General features: G+C 43.8%; 1 protein-coding gene and 2 non-coding genes across 3 annotated transcripts in view; all 3 read left to right on the top strand.

Annotated features, from left to right (window-relative positions):
• Window positions 1-24882, top strand: part of Faxc (failed axon connections homolog, metaxin like GST domain containing) — a 70379-nt gene that overhangs the window by 27598 nt on the left and 17899 nt on the right. The window lies entirely within an intron of this gene.
• On the top strand, window positions 4084-4155 carry Trnad-guc (transfer RNA aspartic acid (anticodon GUC)). The gene has a single exon. It is a non-coding gene; the product is annotated as a tRNA-Asp (tRNA).
• On the top strand, window positions 4625-4696 carry Trnae-cuc (transfer RNA glutamic acid (anticodon CUC)). Its single transcript has one exon. It is a non-coding gene; the product is annotated as a tRNA-Glu (tRNA).

The raw sequence follows: 24882 nt of genomic DNA, 5'->3' as shown, positions 1-24882 counted from the left end.
TTCTTCTTCCATAACAGTGGCAGTAGCTGTTTCTAACTCATTCCTCCTCCTCTCTAGTAAATGCTCAGCAAATAAGGAGTTGAGTCCCAGAGTTATTGTGGCAACAATTATGGCAGTAAAAGCCTTTTAACAATTGCACAGCATTAATTTCTCTACCAGAGCACTGGTAAATATCACTTCATAGAGTGTTTCTCGTTGAGAATAGTTTAGGGGGCAGGGTGAAGGCACTAACGTAAACCGACACTTTCTCTAAGCTCTCAATGACTAGACCAATGCTTTGTTCCCAATTGGAATGACAGGAGGCCAGTACATCACTGGTGGGTAGCCTGGAGACCTTGTGAGCGTGGTATTTTGCCCTCAGTCAGCTCATTTGTTACAGCTTCAGACATCAGTGGCTTACTGTGATCTGAATGGGAAGTCCCATTTAATATTTGTAAATTTGAAGTTGGTTGCTGTTCTGCGTACCATGATACATTATTTTTCTTTTCTTCTACCTTTTCCATTATTAAGTATTCTGAACCATGTGACTATATGCCTAGTATCACTTGGGCTGGGAAAACTTACCAGACAGACTCTATTTTGCTTACTGCTTGTTTTATACTTTGGTTTTGTTAGTTCCAAGTCTACAGATACTTCAAAAAGCAAACAGAAAATAAGACAGTCTGAGAAAAAGATTTATACAGTTATGTCTATTATTAACAAAGAGCTCCCCAGCTGTGGACATTAGGTATGCAATCAAAGTAAGAAAAGACCATGGAGTCCAGGACAAAGCCAAATAAGACCACCAGTTTGATAGATGAGGAAATCTGAAGCCTATAGAGATTGAATGACTTCCCAAAAGTCACACAAAAAGGTAGATGTGAGCTGGGGTCCAAATCTGGACTGTCAAGCTTAAGACATTATTTTCAAACTGCTGAATCTTTGCATGGCTTGGGTTTGAGAACCCGACTGAGGTGATGAGGGAATAAAGAAAGGTCAGACACATACAGGAGAGCTCTGACTGGCTGGTGTGGACTCTCTGATGAAGAAGCTGCAGCATCCCAAAGCTCAGTGTGTTTATTATATACAGTTGAATAAGGAGTCAGGGTTATGGCAAACAGTGGAGTCAGGGACACAGGTTTAGGTAACCATGGTAGGAGCAGTCTCTGTGGTGAAGCAGCCTCAGGCTAGAAATCTGGGCTGAGGAGACAAAGCTACGGTAAACATTTTCTGTACATTCTATCAGCATCCACACATGAATCGGGAGGGAAGGCTTTGCCATTGTCATGGATCTGAGGCACTGGGGTCCTTGGCATGGCCGTGCACACACTGACAATACATGTTCACTGAGGACTCCACTGACTCCCTACTACCCGACTACACCCCCAAATTTCCTCATTAATTATGCTTTAAGGTGAGTTTTTATTATTTCAGGATGGCAGATATAGAACATTTCCGGAGGTAGCCAGAGCCTGGACTATGGAATTAAGAAATGGTCTCTAAAGTAATGTTTGAGAATGTTTTCATTGCCTTCTTTTAGAAGTGGACTATGGAATGATTTCCGGTTGCCTGGGAATGTAGTTTTATTGCAGAGTGCTTGTCCGGTGGAAGACCCTGGGCTGCACCGCCAGGACTGCAAACAGAACAAAACAAATACGGATATGTCTGTAAATTGAGGTTGTGCCCTTTCTCAAGAGGCATGCTTTTAAGAGCCTGCTCCGATGGGAGCCAGATGATAAGTGTGACTTACAAATGGAGGTGATGAAAACCTGACTTCCAGAAAGCAGCAGTTGCTTAATAAAAAATTGATTGTGCATTTTCTAGTGTGAAGTATTTGAGTACGGAAATAGCTCAGGGTCTCTTTGGTTTTCAGTCCTTGTTGACATCAGGTTGGCACATTTGTAAGAACTACATGCGCTGGCTATTTTAATAAGTATCTGTGATCTTGATGATTTAATGAAGGGTAAATGATGCAAAGTAGGGAGTTCTGCCAGAGGCGGCCTTCCTTCCTAAACCACCACCTTCCCAAGCATGTGTAATTATGAGGTGTTACAGTTTTACAAAATGGTTATGTGATGGTGCTGGCTAAAAGGAGTCATTTAATAGTCTGTTTTTCAAGTAAACGTATTTGGCTCGTCACTTAGTTCTGGGTTAAATTATATATTGAAAATTAAACTATTCTCCAAGAACAGCAGAGAGAAGCATTTGTAATGAGAAATAGAAAATCTCTAAGCCCTCTTGGGTAACCACTTTACCTTCTGGTTCTCAGACCTTCCAAGTCACAAAACAAGATTGTATTCTGATGCTTTTGAAAAAACAGATTTCATAGTGTTGACCACAACTAAGTGTTACAAAACATGGAGGTAGTCACCTTGTGTGTGTGTGTGTGTGTGTGTGTGGCGTATGCATGACATGAGCAAAGGGGTGGGCTGAAATGGGCTTCAGTTTCTTCTATAGAATTTCCACTGACTTCTAAGGGTCATGATGGAGTAATAATAGACTCCTGGCTGTGGGAATTGGATTTGGAGACTATCCATCTGAGCACTGTTGTGTGTCTCTGATCATGATGAATCAGTATAGACTATTCAATTATATCTTTTCTTTGGGACATCTCTAGGTCCTGTGTGGTGAAACTACCATGATCTCATTTGAAAGTAGATGAGTAATTGATAAATGGAGGTTTTCTTTTGGTGTGTGTGTGTGTGTGTGTGTGTGTGTGTGTGTGTGAGAGAGAGAGAGAGAGAGAGAGAGAGAGAGAGAGAGAGAGAGAGACGGAATCATATATGGGGAGAATAATGAAATCCAGTTTTAGGTATGGGGACCAACACTGCGTAGGCAGTGGCTAATAGTGACTGTCTGCACACAGTTAGCAGACAGCCAATAATAAGCTCAGGATTTCTGGATCTAAGAATTAATTCTGAGTAGAATATTAAATTCACGAATTCCCACCCCCCCTTTTTCTAGTTAGGGTCTCAGGAAGTATAGTCTGTTCTCAAACTCACTATGTAGCAGAGTATGGCCTTGAATTCCCTATCCTCTTGCCTCAGCGTCCTGAGTATTAGGATTACTGGCATGTGTCATCATGAATATCTTAAATTATGGATACTTTTAAAGGATGGGACAAGCTCTAATGCCCCTACAAGACTCATTTCCATGGGTTAGAAACATAGTAGGGGGGTGTATTTGTAAAAATGAGCATTCAGAGCAGTTTCTTTTATTAAAGAGGCATGCATTGACTGGCATGCTGAGATCTTTGTGAAGGGCTGAAGAGTCAGGGATGAACAAGTTTGGCACAGCTCTGAGTTACCAGGGCTGCCATGAAAAAGAAATACTATTGGGAATCATTTGTCAAACCACACACTTGTGAGGGAAGAACAGGACACAAAGAGGGCAGTTTCCAGAGTGGTGGTTGTGGGCAGGATATGGTCATTCCTGGAGACGTCTTTGGGGTGGGGTGACATTTAAGCTGGGTGCTGAAACGTAAGCCAGAGCTGGGCAAACGTGTGTGCGAAAGGAGGCAGGTCTATGATGGTGGATGGAATAGCGTGGGATAAGAAGGGAACATCTCGTAGAACTAGAAATCAAACACAGCTGGGAGTGTTCAAAGACTGAACAGGTGGCCAGAGTACTTAGAAATTTACAAGAGCAAAGGGTTGTTGGTAGGCAGAGGTAGGCAGGGCCTGAGAGCAGACAGGCGTCATGTCTCAGAAATATTTCTGCGCTTCTTGTCTGAGAGCAAAGGAGACCAAGGAGGTAAAGGTTGTTTCTCAGTGGGCCGCCTTCTACTCAGTTGGCCACAACGCTCCAAGTCCCCGGAGCTCTGGTCTTGTCACAGGCGGGCGTTGTCACACCATCTTCAGTGCAGGAATCAGCACAGCAACAATGCATGCCTGCCAGCCATCGAGCTCTTCCCCGGAGAATTCAGGGGGCCAGAGTCGCGGTGGTCGCACAGGGCGCCGGGTCCCGGTCCTGATGGGAGGGGCGTTCTGGCCGCATCTGGGAGACTTTGGGGTTGGGTGCGGAGGTCGACTTCGGAGGGAGGGTGGCGGGCGCTGCGAAGTGCGTCGGAGGTGGCCTGACTTCCCGAGGAAGCTGCTGTCGTCGTCCTCGTTAGTATAGTGGTGAGTATCCCCGCCTGTCACGCGGGAGACCGGGGTTCGATTCCCCGACGGGGAGATGTGTTGTTTTTAGCCAAGAGGCGAGAGCGCCATGCAGCACAGGCGTGTGCGTGCGAGAAGCGCGGGTGGGATTGGACGGCGAGGGACAGCGCGCGCTTGGCGGGGGAGGCCTGTTTAGGGTTGGCGTCGGTGTTGGCTTTGACTTTGAGGTTGGGGCCGTCGTGGGGAGGACCTGGTAGGCGATCGCTGTCTTTGCTGTCCGCTGGCTGTTAGCAGTTCCCGGCAGTTTACGCACCTTTTGCCCAGGTTCAGGGCCGAGGGAGGCCCCGTCTGGCTCCTCTCTGTCCGTGTCACGACTGTACGGACAGATGAAGGCGCGGAAGGTTTTGAGGCTGTGAGGAGTGGGAGTATCCCCAGGAAATGTGTCTTTGTGTGACGTCTGCTTATGGCTAGCCATCAAATAGCCGTACTCGTCGTGAACGTCTAATCATAGCCAGGGCTTATTAAGGAACGGGTAGAGCTAGCACTCCCTGGTGGTCTAGTGGTTAGGATTCGGCGCTCTCACCGCCGCGGCCCGGGTTCGATTCCCGGTCAGGGAAGGATACCTTTTAGTCACCATACCCTAGTTTCCTTCATAAAACTGTTTTCCTTTTCGCCAAATATTTCTCAAGGTCCTCACGCTGCCCAGCAACACCTCACCATACAAGGACATTTCTCTTTGCCTTGCACTGCTGTACATTTTAGCGCACTTCCCCGAAATTTACACTTGCACATCTCGGTGTTTCTGCTTCCTTTGGTGCCAAGTCACACTGCTACCACCACACGCGGCGCGCACACACGCCACTCAGAGTGCCCAGATCACCTCACCACACCGCCGGCTCTTAGGTCTGAGACCCTGGACCGTCTCACCTGCTCCCGATGAGCTTTCCATCATCTTCTTGGATGCTGCAAACCAACGCAGATTGGACAGGCAGTTAGTTGATTTAAGTCTTCTGGGCTCTTAATCCTTGAACTCTCGTTGAGTGACTCCAGTTCTTTTCCAAAGCTCCAGGGGATCTCGGTGATTGTAAAGCAGAGAGGGCTGAAAACATAGCGTGTGGTTACAGTGCACAGCTGCCCAGGACGAACTTGTTTCAAGATCATTTTGTCATTTGAACATTTCACGCCATCAGGTGTGATGGCCTCCATCTCTAATCAGGAACCTCCGAGTAACAGTTGGGAACTATGGCTGGAATGTCAGAAATCTTTGTTGAACTTTCCATAGGAGAGAACACCAAATGATGAATGGCTTTGGGACTTTTAAAAGCCAGAGACAACCACATCCGTTACTAAAACCTTCCCTCTTTCTTTCTTTCCTTTTTTTCTTTTTGGATTTTTAAGAGAGTGTCTCTTTGTGTAAAACCTGCTGCACTTAAAAAAAAAAGTGTCTGACTTTAAAATTCATAAATAAATCATAAAACCAGACTTCAAAAACCTCTGCAAAGACAAAGACATCATGCTGACATCTCCAGCACAGATTCCCTAGTTCAAATGAACAATGAGCTGTTTTCTCAACACATCCACGCTTGCTTCATTCCGCAACCGCAGTCTTCAGTGAGCTTAGTGTTACCAGTTTCTAACTGGGAAGTGAGCAAACCAGCAAGGTCCTGGATGACACGCATGGTAGTTTGGTGTTCTGTGTTTTACAGTTATGCCACTGAGCTCTGGCAAGGTGCTTGACAAATGCAAAGAATCTGTAAATACAACTTTTTTAAAAAAGCCTCTTTTTATTAATTCTTTGAGAATTCCATACAGTGTATCTCAATCATATTTACCCCCAACTCCTCTACAAAGCATCCCATCTTGTTACCCTTCCCCCAACCTCATGTTCTTTCTTTTTCATAACCCACTGGGTTGGGTTTGTGCGGCCCATACTTTTCTGGGTATGGAACCATTTAATGAAACCTGGTCAGCCATACCAGGGACTTCATTCACCCTTAAAGAAAACTGAGTCTCTTTTTCTCAGAAGCCACCAACTGTCCATAGCTCCTCAGGCGAAGGTGGAGGCTTATGAGCCCCTCATAAACACGATCTTTAAGAGGATCTGTATTTGTACTGGTCTTTCAACTTGACCTGAACTCTGAAAGGGGTGGGAAGGGTTCCAGAAAGCTGCTTTATATCTTTAAATAATGAACAGGCTGACATTGCAGTTAGCCATTTTGTATACTGTTTTTTTTTTAATTTTTTAAACTTTATTTAACTTTATTTCATGCGCATTGGTATAATGATGTCAGATTCTCTTGAACTGGAGCTATAGACAGCTGCGAGCTGCCATGTGGGTGCTGGGAATTGAACCCCGGGTCCTCTGGAGGAGCAGTCAGTGCTCTTAACCACTGAGCCATCTCACCAGCCCCTGTATACTGTTTTTGTATCAGTTATTCACAGCCGTTAATTAGGGACTGGGCTAAGTCTATGGGAAACAGAGCAGCAAGCCAGGGCTTCACTCTGCAGATGGTTAGGCTTCAGCTGCAAGGTCTAAACTGCCCGAACTGTCACAATGGGTGCAAACGTCTTCTGGATCTCAGACGCCTCTTGTCACTTAGAAATAGGATGGGTCAGAAGATGGAGACAGAAAACAGTTCCTGTTTACTAGGGGAGGGGCAAGGAGATCCCGATAATGAAGTATAATGCTCAGGTGAGTTACTAAAGAGACGCTGGCTTTACAAAGGCGCCCCAGATTCGTTCTGCACCAGCTACACAGAAAGTAACCGTATCAGCTTAGCTTGGCCACTAGGGGGTTTCTAGATTTCTTCAGACTGCTGGGTGCTGTGGTGTTTTCTAGCGGGCAAGAACTTCCTCCTCCATAGGGAACGTTTGCTTTAGATGGAAGCAGATTCACGGCAGGTTGAGCAACTGTATCTTCATAATGTTACCTGGTAGAGATTCACGGCAGGTTGAGCAACTGTATCTTCATAATGTTACCTGGTAGAGTGGCACCATCCAGAGGGAGCTCTCTGGGGACCATGCCTGTCGCGTTCAGCACTTTCCTCAATGACTTGTTCATTGGTTTTTCCAATGACTTTGGATGGAAAAGTTAAGAGTCAAAAGTTTTAACCGTAACAAGATGAAACCTAGTAGGGATAAATGTTCAATGTTGTTGTTAGATCCAGAAATTTCATTGCCCGTATTCAGAGTGAGGAGACCCATATAAAAGAATACTGGGAGACCCTGGTTGATTCCAATCTCCGTATGTCCCCAGTATCAAAGGAACACGAACCACTTAGTGGGAGTGGGCTGAGAGACGAGCTGGCTCAGTGAGTAAAGCGCGTGCTTGAGAGCACCCTGTCAGCTGAGGAAGGACCTTGCCATAGGTGGTGAGATGCCTCTACACCCTGTCAGCTGAGGAAGGACCTTGCCATAGGTGGTGAGATGCCTCTACACCCTGTCAGCTGAGGAAGGACCTTGCCGTAGGTGGTGAGATGCCTCTACACCCTGTCAGCTGAGGAAGGACCTTGCCGTAGGTGGTGAGATCTCTCTACACCCTGTCAGCTGAGGAAGGACCTTGCTGTAGGTGATGAGATGTCTCTACACCCTGTCAGCTGAGGAAGGACCTTGCTGTAGGTGGTGAGATGTCTCTACATGGTCCTCCTAGCTCTTACAGCTCCATGGTTTCATGTTCATTCTCTAAGGGAAGAGGAGAGTCGTTTCCCATGGAAGCCAGAGGACAGCCTCTGGGAGCTGGTTCTCACCTTCCACCTGACTGAGGCAGGTTGCCACTCCTTTGCAGCCACCTTCCGCTGGCTGGACCCCAGGTCTCCAGCTGATTCCCCAGGGGGCACTGCAGGTTGTCAGCTTCCTGTGACAAGCACTTTTGCTTGCCGAGTCATCTCCCTGATTCCTGAAATCTTCTTCTTTTAGTTTTTCTCCTCAAAGGGTTTTGATTTGGACAACTGAAAATTTTCGACTTTTTAATTAAAGTTTGACCAACCTGTACTAATTATGCAAACTTATGAGGTATGATGAGATTTTTTTTTTTGTGTGTGTGTGTGTGAGTAAATTTTAGACAGTATTGTTAGAAGTACTTTGCAGATATTCTAGCCTTAAAACATCCTGGCTATACATGTCTTCCCAGGCAATTCTAAAGAACAATCCAGCTGCACGCCAGTGTTCTCCACGGGCCTCCTGGTTTGGAGAACATTTGAAACCTGCTTTATGAAACATTGCCTTGAGATTTCAAAACATACCCTTTAGTATTTCTGCTTTATCTGTCTCTTTAGGTCAGATGGATATGGGCAATTATGTCTCAATCTACATCTTATTTCGGCAGAGGCAGCATGTCAGGTTCAGAGGGGCTACGAAATGGGCGTGGGCCATCCAGCTAGCGACAGTATCTTTTGCTTTAGTGCCCCTCTGTGTTTGCACTGGTGGGTTGTTAAAGTTACATATAAGGAAAACACTGGGGGCCAGGCAGTGGTGGTGCATGCCTTCAATCCCAGCATTTGAGAGGCAAAGGCAGGCAGATTTCTGTGTGTTCAAGGCAGACTGGTTCCATAGTTACAGAGAAACACTGTCTCGGAAAAAAACCTAAAAAAAAAAAATTGCTTAGACCTGTAAGTCCTAATTTTTTCCCTTGTTAATTGAACTCTGAACTCTGGTGAGAGCTTAACTCTTCAGAGGTCCATACTGGAAATCTGTGCTTCATGACTGAAGGGCAAGGAATTTACTCAGAAAGGTTCTTAGATATTGACCAATAACTCTAAATTGTGTGCTCCTCTCTGTTGGCTGCTGTTTCATATACTTAGTATTAACTCATCCTCATTCCAGACTTCCAAAGGGAGGACTTACAGATGGCCTGAGGGTTAGTGATCCTGAGACAGTCCTGGGTCGTGAGATCAGGCCCCATTTGGGTGCTTCACAGGTACACACAAACACAGTTGGAACCTCAATTTGTGATTTATTTTCCATTCTCCTCCCCTGGCTCCTCCTCTTTTCCTCCTCCCTTTCCTTTTTTTTTTTTTATTTTCAGACAGGGTCTTCCTTTGTAGTCCAGGCTGACCTTGAACCTCTGATGTTTCCAGGATGTCCTTGAACCCATAACCCATAGCCATCATTCTGCCTTCACCTCTTAAGTACTGGGATAACAGACTTCTTCCACCATTCTTCTTCTTTCTATTTCAGTTAGTATAAATATGTTGGTGTGAAAAGCAACTTGATACATAGTACTACACCAAATTTTGTTTCAGAAGAATAAAATTAAATATGAAAAATACTGAATTCCTAGAAATCTTTGCATTGTATTAGTAATACAGATTACATGTTATAATTGTGATAGACCTCTTTGTTTTGTTCTGGAATGTTCTAGCTTCTTATTCCTTAGAGAATAGGTTTAACTTGGTGTTTACATTTCAGGGTTCAGTTCCTAAATGAATCCACTTGTAGCTCCTTATAGACAATCAGCTATAAAAATCTTTATTGGCCAGACATGGTAACGCATGCCTTTAATCCTACTGCTGGGGAGTCAGAGCCAAGTTGATCTGTGAATTTGAGACAAGTCTGGTCCACAGAGGAAACTCTAGTCCAACCAGGGCTATACACTGCCCTGAAAAACAAACAAACAAACCAACAACAGCCAAGAACCAAAAAATCTTTATTGATGTTTATATTTTAGGTTTGAATATAGAATGAGATGCTTAGTGCCTGTTTTGGTTGCTTTTCTGCGATAAAACACCACAACCAAGGTAACTTATAAAGGAAAACATTTAATTAGGCATACAGTTTGATGAACGTTAGAGTCCACAGTGGTGGAACGAAGACATGGATAGGACGGCTGAGAGCTCACATATTAAAACAGAAGTGAAAGGCAGAGAGAGACACTAGGAGTGGTGCTTGTCTACTGAAACCTCCGAGCCTGCCCCCAGGGACACACCTCCTCCAGCAAGGCCATGTCTCATCCTTCCCAAACATTTCTACCAGTTGAGCCTATGGGAATAATTATCATCCAGACTGCCACAGTCCGCTCCCTGGGTGTATTCTTTTGGGTTGACTGACTTGGCTAAAATTTGCGGAGTAATTGAGTTTATGTAGGTGATGACCGTTAGTTATATCCTAATACATTTGTAAGCATTTTTGGTTCTAGTTCAACCCAGCTTTATCTTTATTTATTTAAACTAATTTGTGCTTAAAAAGGCCAGAAACTAACATTAAGACCTAGAAAGAAGTTATATAGCTTCCATTATTTGTTGTTTCCTGGAGGCTTCATCCAAGACATCAGCTCTGCAGTTCACAGGTCTCCTGAGGAGACGCTGGTGATCACCAGCGTGTATAACAGCCATTAAACCACACAGATACTCTCCTCAATGCCGGAACTGTGCCACATGCCATTCAGGAGTACTAATTTTTTGCATGACTTGCTCCATGAGCAAGCCAAGAAGAAGGATACCCAGCTTTATCTTACTTATGATGCTCTCCGGCCCTTCCTTCCCATCTCTTCTTTACAGGTTTATTACATACTGATAGTTTCAGATTTACTCCCCCCCCTTGTTTCTCACCACATACTCCCACACATGTACATTCCAAAGTGTTCTCTCTCTTGAATCTCAGGTGTTTTCTAGCTCTTCACTGAGATGTCTACAGCCTCCTCTAATGGAGTAGATCTTCAGTCAGGACATATTACCTTCCCACCAGACTAGTACCCCCGTGACCTCCCTTGGTGAATGGGAGCCTTATCCAGTCATTTGCTCAAGATGACCAGAAATTGCCTTCTCTCCATTTCCCGCCTCTGCTTCAAGCCATTTACTGTCTCTCTACTCCTGCATTCTCTCTAACCTCAACCCAGTTCTTCCTTGCTGTATCCCTACAGCATCTGTCCGCTCCATGTTTCAAGACCACACCCAGCTTAACCTTCAAGCATATGTCTTAGCAGTTTTGTAACAGTCAACTATCTTCCTTTAAGCCTTTGCATCTCTCGGTCCTTCTTCATATTTCTGTATCAGTGTCACCTCCCCAGAGCGGGGATCCCTGACCATTTGTCTAACGCAGTTGACAGTCGTCCTCCTCATATCACCTTACCTTCCGTCTCCGATGCCATGTGTCACTAGCTACTGCTTTCTATTTTGTGGTTATTTATAGGCATTCCCTGTGATGGAAACGCCACAAGAGTTTGTTTATTCTATTCATGTCTGTATCTCAAGCCCATCGAGCTGCGCCTCATATAGAATCAAAATAGCATTGGCAAGAGCTGCCATTCATGCAAAACTCACAATGCACATAGACCAGCAGAAATACAGGGTGTATAATATGCACTTTCATAGTTCAGTGCAACTATGAAGTTCCTTCAGAGAAACACAGTTCAAAAATAATTTGTATACTATGTATAGTATGTTATTATGAATGTATTATATATGCTGTAATATGAACAAAAACACTGGCTATAAGTTAGACATGTGTCATAGTACTGATGTAATGACAATGTCTGATGTAGGCTTGGTGAGATTAGAGAATGTAGGAATAAAGATTGTCATCATTAATCCTCACCAGATAGTAGGTATTATTCTGATTATTGTTACCAGTGGTGTAATTATGTCTGGTGTGTAGAAGGGGAAGACTCTGACTGTAGAGATGGTCAGTAGCGGGTTGCTCACTGGGAAGATTGATAGATTTCACTGTCAGTGTGCTCGCCAAATTCTCTAGTCTCCTACCTGCTTTCTGCCCTCAAGTTGTGGTAAAGCGCCAGGTGACTTGCCTGGATTTGCTCTAGCTTCACGGCTGTTCGCCCAAGCTTTAGTTTTATCTTTTTTTTTTCAAAGTTTATTAAATTATGAAAGTTTCCATTTTCGCCCCTCCTCCCAACACCCTCCCCCTCCCCTCTCCCCCTCCTCCTCCCTCTCCATCCCTAAGAGCAGTCAGGGTTTCCAGCCCTGTGGGAAGTTCAAGTTCCTCCCCCCTCCCTCCAGGTCCAGGAAGGTGAGCATCCAAACAGACTGGATCCCAAAAATCCAGTATATGCAGTTAGTTTTATCTTTTATTCTAGAACTGTTCATCTACATTTTAGTTTCAAAAATATAAACCAGAACCAAAGTCCTTCACTGTTCTTTGCTAAAATTTAAGGTCTTTTTATGACTCTAACCCTACTCTCATTATATATATATATAATTTTACATATATATATATATAATAACACACACACACACATATTATAGCCTATTTCCCACTTGCCCCCATATGCGTCTGCCACACTGTAGAACCCTTGCTTGCTGAAGTTCACTGCTATCTCCCCTGCCTTGCTTATTACTTATTTCTCCATAGATATTTTTTTTCCAACCCCATGAAACTACTTAGATTGTTTTTTGTTTCCCTCTTCTGAGCAGTTTCATTTTATATATGAGCCAATTGTGGATGCACCATTCATTCCTGCTGGTAGAAAGGGGTATTCCATCTCTTATGTGCCCCTCTCTTCCACTTTCTTCCAGTCTTGCCCATGAACATCATCATGTTGAAAAATATTTGCTGACCAGCTTTCCTGTGATCCTTGTACCTACTAAGAGGCCTGGTAAACAGTAGGTGCTAAGTGACTGTGGAGACAGTGAGCCCTAAAAATATGGGGTTAGCTTGAAGACCCTTGAAGGTCCTCACTCAGCTCCTAAGATCTAGACCTTATAGTCATGTGACATTAAATATCAAAAGGAATGATTTTAATGTACAAGATTTAAGCTCAAAGTATTATAAACTAGTTTCCATTCATGTAAGAACAGTTACATTTTCTGAGTTTCTTTAGTGCCGGGCACTGACCAAGTGCTGGGGCATGGAGTTTAGAGCTAAGTCAGATCTCATTGCATACATTGGTTTCTGTCTTTCCTGAATTTATTCTTTAGACAAAGCTACCAGAGAACCATTCTGATAGGACTGTCAGAGCATATTGGTACAGAACCAGCCCCTCAATAGTTGAGTTCATTTGCCTGTTAGCATTGTCTGTGTCTTCTTGTTTTGAGACAAACATTTCCCATATAGCTGAGGGTGCCTTGAACTTGAAGTCCCTTTTCAGGCTCCTGACTGCTGGGATTACAGCGCTATGCTCAGTCACACTGTCCATTTTAAAGAATTCTCGTGAGAGCACTGTATGGTCTTAGTCAGTGTTCTATTTGTGCTGGAGAAGGATCCAAGAATTCTAAATCTGGGTCAGCAGGCAGCAGGAAACGAGAGCAAAAGAGAGGGATGGAGGGAGGGAGAGAGAGAGAGAGAGAGAGAGAGAGAGAGAGAGAGAGAGAGAGAGACTGACTTTGCCTGACTTGAGTGTTTGAAACTTCCATGCCCATTCCTAGTGATGTACGTCCTCCAACAAGGCCACATCTCCTAATAATGCCACTCCCTGGTGACCAAACATTCAAATCTATGAAACATTTTGAACACAGAAAAATAGAACAAGAATACAATAAATACCTTTATTTCTATCACTTTAACATTTGGACACACTTGTGCCATTAGTGTCGGCTTGTTCGTGTGTGTGTGTTGGGAACTTTTAAAGATGAATGGCAGACAGAGCATTTACTTTTAAACCCTTTTGAATGTAGCTCAGGGAATTAAGGATGTTTCCCTCCTGGCATCGGAACCTCTAAAAGGCACCAATGATCCTGGGGTGCAACCTCTGTGAATCCTCCCTGGGGGATCATAGACCAGACTCACTTTGTTTCTAAAAACTGAATTATGGAAGAAACAACGTGGTGACATCCTAAGCTTTAATTACATAAGATGGTGCTCTGTCCTAGGCCCCCTGTCCTGCCACTGTTATTTCTTCATCACTTGCGCTGATAAGCCAGCTTTGCTGTACAAAGGAATGTGCACCAAGGAAGAGTTATCCTTACCCAAGAGCCAGTGAAGAACTGAGATGTACAAGCAGCTACATGAGCAGTATTTTTTAGTAGATCTTCCCCAGTTAGCTCTGACATATCAGTCAGCTTTCTGATGCTATAATAGATAACAAAGGCAATCAACTTGCAAAGAGAAAAGGTTTATTTTGGCTGACAGAGACTATTCAAAGTCAGGGGGACTCATTGCTTTTACCCCTTTGATAGTGGTGTTGGATGGTAATGATATGTTAACATGTCACAAGAAAACTGCTCATTTCATGGTGGGAGGAAAGAAGAGGATCAGGGAGAGAGAGAGAGAGAGAGAGAGAGAGAGAGAGAGAGAGAGAGAGAGAGAGAGAGAGAGAGAGAGAGAGAGAGAGGAAGGGAGGAAGGGAGAGAGAGAGAGGGAGAGAAAACATGTATGCTGATGTCCCTTTCACGGCATGCCTCTCCCGACTTAAAGATCTCCCACTAAAGTCCTGCCTCCTAAGAGTTTTATTCTCTCCCAAGAGAACCCCTCTAGAGATGGGCCTTTTAATACATGGACCTTTGGAGAACATGTAAGATTTAAACTCTCATACCTGGCTAGCATCTTATTTGTAGATTCTGAGAGACCCTGATCCAATGGTACCTAGATAACGTTTCCTAGGTTCTGGACTCATAGATTCTATCTCATTGAGTAAGGACACTTGTCACCAAGCCTGGCAACCTGTGTTCTGTTACCATGATCAAAATGGTGGAAGGAGAGAACCAACTTCTCAACTGGTACATTGGTATCTACAAATACTCCATGGCACAAATTCTCTCTCTCTCTCTCTCTCTCTCTCTCTCTCTCTCTCTCTCTCTCTCTCACACACACACACACACACTAAATATGATTAAAAATATGTGTGGGCATGATGGCACATACCTTTAATCATAGTACTCAGGAGGCAGGTAGATATTTGCATTTTTTCCCCATTTCTTTCTAAAATTTAATAATTTATTTATTTTGCATCCTGACTGCAGCCTCCCCTCCATCTTCTCCTCCCACTTACTCCCTTCTCTCTGCCCCCCTCCACCCACCCCTCCTCAGTATTTGCTTAGAAAGGAGCAGACCTCCCATAGACATCAGCAAAACATGGTATATCAAACTGCCCTTAAGGCCAAGCACCTCCATCTGTATTCAGGCTGGGCAAAGCAACCCATCATGAAGAACAGGTTCCCTAGAGCCAGCCAAAGCACTAGGGACAGCTCTGCTCCCATTGCCAGGAGTCCCTCAAAGAGACCAAGCTACACAATTGTCACATATATGCAGAAGACCTAGGTTTGTCCCATGCGAGTTCCCTGGTTGTTGGTTCAGACTGCAGGAGTTCCCATGGATTGGGGGCTGGTGGGTATGGGAACTTGAGTGATTGAGCTGGGGGTGGGTAGGGGGGAAGAGTGTTGAGAGAGAGATGACTAGAAAGAGGGCTTTATGGAGTCAGCCTGCTGTAAGGGATATTTGTAGGTTTTAAGCCAGGATACATAGAGAGACTCCTGTCTCAGAAAAACAGTAACAGCAGCAACAATTTATTGTTGTAATCTGCTAAATTTGGTGGGGGGTGATTTGTTATCAGCTTGTAGTAATGCTCCAGTATAGCCCCATTAATTATAGTAGGCTTCTTTATTTAGCTGCTAAGCTGGTAGAGGAAAGCCAGTTTGTCATCGGTCCTAAGAATGTTTACTCAATCAGTTGATAGCAGACACTGGATCTCAGATATTTTTAAGTTGTTTAGATAAAAGACTTTACATCTTTTAGAAGTAACAGCTCTCTGTTCAGTCTCTGAGAGACTCTCGTTATTGCCACCATTCTGAGCCCAGCAGGGGTATTCTTGTCTTGACTGTGAAGAAACGGACTAATTCCAAGGTTCCAGAGCATGGCATGTGGAGGGTTCTGTCTGTGCATTCCGTGGTCTTTGAGAAGGGAATGTGCCCTTGAGGAAGAGCTGTGGCCATTCTTAACGTTTTAGTCGTCCAGACACAAGCAAGAAGAGCATCGGGCAGGCAATAATAAAGTCTCCCACAGAGTGGGGGGTTAGAGGTTCAGTATTATATCTGCCAAGAAGCCTCATACAGAATTTTGGCATGATGCCCAGAGAACTAAGAAAGCATAGGAGTCCTGTGTTTAAAGACAAGGCAGGAACCTGGGAAGATAGTTCAACTCCTTAAGTGCTTCCTCTGCAAGCATGAGGATTTGAGGTGACCCTCAGAAGCCATGTGAAAAGCTGGGTGCAGAGGCACATGTTAATATCCCAGCATTGGGGAACTAGAGACAGGGGGATCCCTCGAGTTCAATTATCAGCCAACCTCTTCTAATCAGTGAGCCCCAATTCCCTGTGAGAGACCCTGTCTCAGAAACCCCAAAGCGGAGAATGGTTCCTAAGGAGCAATGCCTGAGATTGGCCTTTGGTCTCAATACATGTGCACAGATGTACATGTATATGCACCTGTACCTGCACATGTGATTCCCCCCTCCCCCCACCGCATGCACAAAGCACCTGGACTTCCTCCTTGGGGACCCATGCTCAGGGGTTAGATTGTGTATACTTTATACTCCAGTCAGGTCCAGTTAAAGACATTCACCAGTTTGCTGCTTGCACAGACGTTGGAAGTTATTGAAGATCTCGGGTTCTGTTTAAGTTGACACATGGGGTTCATAATTGAAGAAACATCCAGAAGTCTGCTTGTGCAGCTGGGCTCCTCTGGCCCTGATGATCAAATACAAAACCATTCACCAGGGTCTGCTACTCTCCTGTTTTCTTAATAGAAAGGCATGCTCCTTGTAGAAGGTTTGAAAACAAAATTTCAGCATGACATTGAGTTCTCTGTAATAGGTTATCGCATTAAGCCAAATTTGGAGGTTGCCAAATAGTCATGTAAGGAGAATAAGTCTGAATAAAGAGATAGAAAAACAGGTTCATTTGATGCTCAAAATAAGAACCAAGGTAGAGGGGGCCTGTCTTGATGAGTTCAGTTGCATGTTTTATATTCTTTAGCTTCAGAAGTGTTTATGGGAGTTCAAACTTGGGAGAGACATTTGACTCAGATGGCGTAATTTTCTCTTACATTTATTTGTGTGTGTGTGTGTGTGTGTGTGTGTGTGTGTGAGAGAGAGAGAGAGAGAGAGAGAGAGAAAGAGAGAGAGAGAGAGAGAGAGAGAGAGAACATATAACATATATGGGATAACTTGTAGGGGTTGGTTCTCTCTTTTCACCATGTAGGTTGCAGGGATTTAACTCAGGTTGCCAGGTTTGGCAGCAATTGTTCTTACCCAGAAAGCCATCTTTTCAGTCCCTTCATTCGGCTTTTATTGCTTTCAAATCTCACCATTGCTGCCAGGTGGATCCTGAGACCCAGAAGCAACAAAACTGAAGCCATGTTGGAACAGAGTAACAAGTCTGGTTAGTAGTGAGAACATGGGTCTCTTTGTTCCAGATGCTAGCTGTAGACTGTCAGTGGTGTTGAACTGCAAGAACTGAGCCTAGGAGACAGGAAGTGAGCCTAGGAGGCTTTTGCCCCTCCTGAGGAATGCTTTCCTCGTCTGCAGTTCCCACGAGCCCTTTCTTTCTGCATGAGTGCAATCCTACACCTAAGTTTCCCAGGTCTGCAAAATATGCTTATGGGCACTTTGAGTGTGTGGAGTCCAGAAGGTGCTCAGACACATCAAATAAGGTGAGATGAACAAAGCCCATTTCTTACAGTGTGTGGGGGCCTCATGCATTGCCCACTGGTCCCCAGCAAACTTCAAGAGGTAGGATATCAGCAAAGGAATGGTTGCGGGGAAGAGGAAGGGCAAGTGATGGTGGTGGTGAGTGGGGATGATGTGTAAATTCCATACACGCTAAAAGAAGTTCTTTCTGAGGATCACACAGGAAATTAAAGCACTACATAAGTACTTACTCTAGTGTGGTGACAAGACAGTGCCTTCTAGTCTGGCTCCTCACCCCTTTTCTCTTCCCCCAGATTTTGAGCAAGCTAGTGCAACTAGTTTGTCAGAGTTGACGACTTTAGCTCTGAGATTTACCCACAAAGTGCGTCATAACCTCATCTAAGAGGAAAGCTTCTTATTGTGGAAAACTGTGTGATGAGAATGGTGTTTGCTGGGAACACCAATGAAGGCTGCTGAATATATTATTTCCAAGAGTGGTTTGACCAGGAGCTGAAGGGAGAGCAGAGAGCAGGTTATATTTTCCTACAGTGTTCTCTTCCGGGAGACTCAGAAGAAGCAGATGAAGGCTGTGTTCTCTGGATGGACGACTCCAAGATTACGGAGACTCTCTGTGCTTTCTTTGGGGCAGCATTCCAAATCTGTGATTCTTAACTTTCTGTTAATTTCCAGTTAATTCAAGGCAAGAGAGGGACACTATGAAACATGAATGGCATCCATTTCCAGTTCACTGGGATTGTCTGTTTGGAAATCTTTAGTGTCGAGTACAGGGATCTCTGGAGGCAATACATAACTGCCCTTCATCATAGGTTGATAAAAATGAATACTTGAAAATCTTTCTCTCTTGAAACTGTATTTTCTGGTACAGTCATCCATTTCTGCTCCATGTAGTCTGGAGATTCTGTAAAATTGCAGAGATGTGATGAGAGTGACTGATCGAAACTGGAACAGAATTAGTAAGGGGGGAGGGACAGACTCTTGCCGGTGCTCCGAGGAAGCCTTGTGGTGTGCTATCCCATAGTGATGTGGAAAACAGGTGATCAGTTCTCCTTAGGAGTATGTTAGTGAGCTAGGAATGGATGCCGGGATACCAAGCATGGGGCAGTACACGTGTGGTCCCAGAGAAAATAATGCGGGAGTTCTGAGGAGACATATTTAGTTTCATAGTTAAGAATTAGCTACAGAATAGTCTGCTGTGACCACTGTGAAGGTAGAAGTCTTCAGCAGAGTTTGGGTGTATCTGGTAGAGAAGTTAGAAAAGGGATTTTTGTATTGGGGCAGAGATTGAACTGGCTCATTTGGAAAGCAGTTACTTGCATTGATTATTGATGATAAGTATAAAACAATTCCTTCTATACTGTGACACCTCCTAATTTTAAAGTGTTTTTGCATTATGCTTTCAATGATAGCTCTCCATTCTAAGAAAGGAAAGAGCTAAAACATACTTAAGTATAGAATCACTATAATTGATGGGTTTTATTATGACAGTTACCAAATAGACAAAAAAGTAAAAGAGGTTTCATAAATCTCTAATGACTTAAAAACTCTTTGAACAGATAGGGCATACATATAAGTAAGACCACAAGATGGCCCATATCATTTACTTCATGCGTAACTGGATGAGTGATTTTTTTTCAAAATGTAGTTCTTAGAATGGCAGTTATCTGCATTAAATTGGAACCTTGTTATGAATAGTAGGTACATATAAGTACTGCATGCTAACTGATTGTGAGAAAAAGTCATTCTGAGTGAGGTTGCCCAGATTGAGAAAGACAAACATGATATGTACTCATTCATGAGTGAATATTGACTGTTAAATAAAGGATAACCATATTACAACCCATAGACCCGCGAGTCTAGGTAACAAGGAGGATTCAAGGGGAGTGCTCTGCATCTTCCTGGGAAGAGGACATAGAAGAGATTTCATGAGTGGAAACATATGTGATTACTTTGTAGGGGAAGGAGGTAGAGTACCTAAAGAGACTATTGGTAAGGGAGGGCATTTAGGGTCAGGTAAAAACCTGGCACAAGAGAACCTCCCAGGAATCTACAAGGATGACCCAGCTAAGACTCATAGCTATAGCGGATACTGGTCATCTCCTGTGACCAGACAAGACTGCAACTGGAGGGAGTAGGAAACCAACCCAGTCACATAATCTTCGACATACCCTTTTGTCGTGCCTATGGGATGTGCTGGGGTTAGGGTGACCTAGAGATTGAGGGAGTGGTCAACCAATGACCAGTCTAGTCTAAAACCCATGCCAGGAGAGCAAGCCCACCCCTGGCATTGCCAGGAGCACCAGAGCCCACAGGCTGGATGACCCAGAGACCTAGGATAGAACCAATGGGGAAAATGTCAACGTAATGATGCCCAGTGATATTTTCCTATACACATAGATTGGTGCCTAGCCCAGTTGTTGTCAGAGAGGCTTAATCCAGCAACTGATGGAAACAGATGCAGACCCACGGTCAAACATTAAGTGGAGTTTGGGGAATCCTGCAGAAGAGGGGGAGAAAGGATTGTAGGACACCAGAAGAAAACTCACAGAACCAACTAGCCTGGGTTCATAGGGGCTCATAGGGGCTCATAGAGACTGAACCTATTGAATCAGGGAGCCTGCATGGGACTGACTTAGGCATTCTGTGTATATGTTACAGTTGAGTAACTTGGTCATTTTTTTGGACTCCTAACAGTGGGAAAAAGGACTGTCTCAGATTCTTTTACAGGCTTTTGGGACCCTACTCCTCATACTGGGTCACCTTGCCCAGCCTTAATACATGAGGAGGTGCTTAGACTTACTGCAACTTGATATGCTGTACCTTGTTGATAACCATGGAAGACCTGCCTTTCCTAAACAGAAACAGAGGAGGATAAGAGTGGGTGCTGGGAACAGAGGGGGTTGGGTGGGTGGGGGACTGGGAGGAGAGAAGGGAGGAGAATGTAAAATAAATAATAAACAAACAAATAAATAAACAAACAGAAAACAAGTAGTAGGTACAGACCACACTCCATACTTACGATGAGAAACTCCTGGAGTGAGGACCGGAACCAGTGGGTTTTGTTCCTGCTGATGCTGGAGGGGATCAGACCATCCAGGGCCTCCTGCCTGCTGAGCATCAGCTCTGAGCTGTGCCCCACTGAGCTGCATTCCTACCTTGTGATAAGTGTTCCCAAGTTTAACATCACTGCTCCACTCTAGTATGCCGTAATGCTTCTCATTTTTTCCCCCTCAGTGCCTCTCAGATTTTAGTACATACAAAAGTCATTCAAAAATTATTATTAAAATGTGACACGGCAGGAGATTCTTTAGTGATTTAATGCCCCTTAAACTTGAGAATTGCTCATTTGAAAACGTCTTAACATGTGTTCTCTTCTTCCACACACCAGCATCTGTTGCATTTATTTGTGGGCTTTTGTGATTGTTCTGAGACCAGTGTCCCTTGATGGCCTTTAGCTTCCCATGCAGCCAAAGCTGGCCTTTGTAATCCTGCCTTCTCCCTCCCCTTTCAAAATGGTGGAATTACAAGTTCATGTCTCCATACCCATCTTGATTTGTGTTTCCGTCAGTTCTGCTGGATGATTCTCTGATAGCTGTAGAGTTGTTCTCTGTGTTTTGGGAGAAGAGTGGACTCTGGGATATAGTGGACCATAAGCTCAAGTCTGGAGTACAAATGGCAAATATTGTCAGGCCCTGAATTTTCTTGTTACTCCTAGATTGGCATTTATAGATCTATTTACCTATAAGTCGGGTAAAATCTGATGAAATTATCCTTTCCCTTCTGGGCATTTTAGGTCAGCTGATAGAGTGCTTATCTAACATGTCTGAGTTCCTGGGTTTGATACCCAGCATGCACTTATATCTCAGCATTCAGGAAGTAGAGGCAGGAAGATCAGAAATTGAAGACCATCCTTGGCTATATATAAAGTTCCAAGGCTAACCTGGGCTACATGAGATCTTTTCTCAAAACAAAAATAAATAAAGTATTGGGTTATAACCCATAGAACAAGTCAAATATCCATGAGAGTATACTTTAATACATAAATAATTGAATGCATTAGTAAATGAGATGGCAGGATAGTAAAATTCTAATTAATTTGTACAGAAAGAATTAGAGAAATAGAAAATCAGAAGAAAATACTGTAGCATTGTTTTAGATAATATCTACTAATGAGAAAAATATTAGTGGGTCAGAATTTAAAGAAAACTCAGATATTTGTTTCAATGAATCTTTCCAAGATTATTAATGGAAATGCAGTACTTTTATGAAGAAGTCTATCATAACTCACTTTTCCCACATGGTCAGAGTTACCATTGCCAGTGATAAGACATAATCCTGTACCCCTTATATAGACCCTCAAAAGGGAGTTAGTTAGAATTCTCCAGAGAAACACAGCTCTTAGGATGTAAGTACATTTACTGTAAGGAGCTGGTTCACACAGTTATGAAAGGTGACAAGTCCCAAAATCAGCAGAAAGACTCAGTAAGTTGGAGGCCTGGGGAAGCCATGGTATGTTCTAGTATGATGCCAAATGCCAAGAATCGGACAGTCTGTTGCTGAAGCATAGATCTGGAGACAGCAGTTAGGACCCTCAAAGAGCCAAAGTTTCAGACTGAGTCCAAAGCAAGCAGCAGCAAGTCTGAAGACAGTCGGAAGGAGCTCTTCTCCTGGGAGGAGGATCAGCCTCTCTGTTCTGTTAGCTCAGCTGCCATGGAGAGGCCTATCCACTCAAGGGAAGGCCCTTTGTTGCATTCAGTCCTACAGGTCAATTGCTAATTTAATTCAGAGTACCTTTACGGCACACCCGGAATATTGTTTGAGCAAACAGTGCACTCCATGGCTTAGTCATAAAATGACATAATTTTGTTTGCCAATAAGAAGAATAATTGAGTAGCTCCGTGGTATTCATGCCAAACACTGTGGGAACCTCATCTCTTCATAAGCAAGCCTTAGGTATCAAATTGATAGGTATTTGATAAAATAACCGACCAATTTCTTTGAGGCAGAAGCTGAGACTTGAGATGCATGCATATTATTAGGAAGACAAAGAACACTGGGCCAGAACCCATGAGACTGTGGTGCCAGCAGCTTAGTCTGGTTCTGCTGTTAATTTGGCTTCTTTCCACTTGTAATTTTCTGAGACCAAATAGTTTTGGCTAACTACCATGCACACAGCTGATGGACGAGTTAAAATGATTATATAGATATTGTATGTATTATCACGCTCTACGTTTAGATTTTCTAAATGTTTTATCCATATGCAGTTTTCCATTTTGTTCTCAAAGTCTTCGATTTTTATCAGACTTCATATTACACACCCTAGTATTTCCCTTAGAGTGCTTGTGTGTGTGCTTGTGCATGTGTGTGCGTGAAGAGCCAGAGGACAACCGCAGGTGCCGTTCCTCATTGTTGTTCTTTTTTAATGCAGACCTCTTAGTGGCTACAGCTAGCTGAGTGAGCTAGCTTTCCCACACATTTGAAGGTCCCCTGTCTTTGCATCCCCATTTCTGGCGTTACAAACATGCGTCACCCTGTTCAGTCTTTTAAAAAAATCCCAAAGTGTGTTTTGCAGACTGAATTCAGTTGTGCTTGTTGCAAGACAAGCACTTGGCTGATGAGCCATCTCTCTAGCTCTTCTAGAATATTTCTTTCCTTTTGGGGGGTGGGTGGGGGTGGATGACAGGAGTCAGGAATCCTTCTTCTTCTTCTTCTTCTTCTTCTTCTTCTTCTTCTTCTTCTTCTTCTTCTTCTTCTTCCTTCCTCCTTCTCCTTCTTCTTCTTCTTTTCTCCTTCTTCTTTTTCTTCTTCTTCTTCTCCTTTTCTTCTTCTTCTTCTTCTTCTTCTTCTTCTTCTTCTTCTTCTTCTTCTTCTTCTTCTTCTTCTCCTCCTCCTCCTCCTCCTCCTCCTCCTCCTCCTTCTCCGCCTCCTCCTCTTCTTCCTCTTTCTCCTCCTCCTTCTCCTTTTCCTCCTTCTTCCCTCATCCTCCTTTTTTTTTAAAGTCTTACTTTCTCTGGAGGTTTTATGTGACTTTGTTCTTACTACCTTTAAGGTGTCCACATGGGCTGGCCTGATTCGGACTGTGACTGGGAGGAGCCCTGACACAATCCCAAGGAGGGATTCTCGGATCATCTGCTGATGTCTCCTGCCCTAGCAGAGTGGCATAAGAGTCCTGAGAAGTATTTCTCAGCCACCGACATTTCCTATGTAAATAGAGCAGTAACTTAGGCATGGAGAGAGCAAGATCTACCATCAGAAAATAACTGGCCTGGGAGGTAGCTCAGTGGGGGAAGCATTGTCACACTAGGGTGAGAACCTGAGTTCTGTCGCCATGACCTCTACATACCTGCTGTAGCAGATGCTTGTGTACACACACACACACACACACACACACACACACACACACATACATGTACACAGAACTCTATTAAAGTTAAAAATCAGAGACATTGCAGTCCTAAGATTGAATGATGACCTTCTTGCCCGGGTAATATATCACTACTTTCCTATTATTTGACTAATTTGCTTAGATTCTGAGGTAAGACAGAAATAAGAGAGATCAGGGGACAATGAGAACCACCAAGGGCTCTAACAAGGAAAACTTGACTTTCTTCCTCAGAAAAGATAATTTGGCTAAACTCAGGTATTGTCCTAGCATAGGGTATTCCTTGGTTCCTACGGAATACATAATAGATGTTCTCTCCCCCTCTCCTTCCTCCATTCTCTTCCTCCTCCACTTTTCTCTCCTCCTTTTCTCCCCCCCCATTCTCTCCCTTCCTCCCTTTCCCTCTGTTTCTCGTTTCTTGAGACAGGGTCTCATTATTTTCCCCTGGTTGGCGTGAAATTCACTGTGTAGACCTCAAACTCACAAAAATACTTTCTGTCTATGCCTCCATTAGATTAATTAAATCTTTCACATATGTGAATGATAATTACCCACATTTCCTCTCTCCAGCTTCTCCCTAGCCCTCATACCCCATTCCCTCTCAAATAGATGGCCTCTTTTACTTCCATTATCATTGTTACAAATACAAATGAATAAGCACATAAAACCTGCTGAGTCTATTTAGTGTGGGTTATATTTGTATGTTTCTAGGCCTGACCACTGGTATTGGGTAACCAACTAGGGGGCTTTGCCCTGAGGAAGACTAATTCTCCTCTGCTCAGCAAGTGTTAATTGCCTATAGCTCTTCATCTTGGGGTGGGGTTTTGTGACTCATGTCTAAAGGCAGATGTTCTGGTCCTCTGGCTCTTAAAATACTTTTGTCCCCTCTTCTAT

Source organism: Myodes glareolus, chromosome 16 (genome assembly GCF_982192425.1).
Source record: "Myodes glareolus chromosome 16, mMyoGla1.1, whole genome shotgun sequence".
In the NCBI taxonomy this organism is placed as follows: domain Eukaryota; kingdom Metazoa; phylum Chordata; class Mammalia; order Rodentia; family Cricetidae; genus Myodes; species Myodes glareolus.
This window is presented reverse-complemented; position numbering and strand designations above follow the sequence as displayed.